Source organism: Amyelois transitella, chromosome 6, assembly GCF_032362555.1.
Source record: "Amyelois transitella isolate CPQ chromosome 6, ilAmyTran1.1, whole genome shotgun sequence".
NCBI lineage: Eukaryota > Metazoa > Arthropoda > Insecta > Lepidoptera > Pyralidae > Amyelois > Amyelois transitella.
Genome location: NC_083509.1, coordinates 1872780 through 1874512, shown reverse-complemented (window position 1 = coordinate 1874512; position 1733 = coordinate 1872780).

The following is a 1733-nucleotide window of genomic DNA, read 5'->3' as shown; positions in this document are numbered from 1 at the left end:
CTTTTTTTTCTTTCAAACGCTTGGCTAGGAATCAGTAACTATAACTGTATCGTCAAAGATTTTCTCCGAAACATCACGTCAAATATAACTCAAAATTTATGGGATATTTCAAACATCACTTAATAATTGTCATATGTTTTGGTTTCGCAATATTGGTTGACGTCGAATAAATTACTTACTTAAAACTAACTTTACTGCCGCTTCCAAAGCGTCAGTGCGGTAACAAACTGCACTGCAGCATTTTCTTTAATAACTTCAACTTCGTAATTTTCCATACTTAGAATAGAATAGATACGTCCACGTGGACGAGAAAAAATATTTTGTTATAAAATAATATCATTTGAAATGGAATGTTATCTATACTAATATTATAAAGCTGAAAATATTGTTTGTTTATTTGAACGCGTTCATCTCAGGAACTACTGGTTCGAATTGAAAAATTCTTTTTGTGTTGAATAGACCATTTATTGAGGAAGGCTTTAGGCTATATAACATCACGCTTCAACTATAGGAGCGAAGAAATAATGAAAAATGGGAAATTATTCAATCTTGAGCGCTTCAATGATGCTCAAAATAACTATTCCACGCGGACAAAGTCGCGGGCACAGCTAGTATTAAATAAACTGATGTACAAAATGTACTGAATTTTAGATATCACAGTTATTGTTCACTTCATTACAAACGGGATTCTTTTGATAAACGCTTTGAAATCAGCCAAAATTAATTCAACCAAAAACAGCCAGCTTTCCATGGGAGCCGAGTAACAAACAAATTAGTTGTCTTATTAAGGCGAAACTTATTCATGGGCAGGTAAAATTTGGAACCGGCTCAATGGGCCACATCTTTTAAAAGAGACAGTATCAAAATTCAAAAGCGGTTGCCAAAGAATTTCACATTCCGCTCGTACCCCAAGTTTCCTGATCTGATGGATTATTTAAATCTGAAGATTATCGTTTCTCCCCCATTTATTACAGGATCTTTATCTTATCCGGGATCAGTGATGGACTCGAAGGAAAGGTGAACTTCTCCAAACGGCGACGGAGGGTAAAGATGTGCTAAACGACAGTCATATTTTTTGATTTATAATTTGCATAAAATACCGCTCAGTGGCCGTGTCAACACAGTCTTTTCGAGTCGAAAATAAATTGCTTTATCAAAACAGAGTCATTACCGGTGTTTTTTTTAAATCAAGATTTTGTGAGGGCTACTTTAAAAATACGTTTGAGAAATACCTTTTTAATCTCAAACAGCGCACGTACTGAACGCGTATTTTTTTTAATAATATTTGCGTGTAATTTTAGTTCAACTGTTTGGCTTAATGATAGAATTGAGGTTCAAATGAATGAAAACAAAAAAGATGAATCAGAAGTTTATATGACTATCCCTTAGTCGCCTTTTACGACATCCATGAGAGTGAGATGGAGTGGTCTTATTCTTTTTTTACAAACTGCTGAACGTGGCCTATCAGGCTTTTCAAGACTGTTGGCTCTGTCTACCCCGCAAGGGATATCCCTTGTCTATATAGACGTGATTAATTTGTATGTATGTATGTAATTTTAGTGCAGAATTGATTTAATATACCGTAACCGTAATTCCGTGTAGTTCCCGGTTCCGTGTAGCGGCGGAACAAACTACACTGCAGCATTTTCACCGGATGTCAATTTACAAATATATATCTCTTAATTAAAATCGCGGACGAATTAACTGAAACTGGTTGATGGTCATATCAGGGT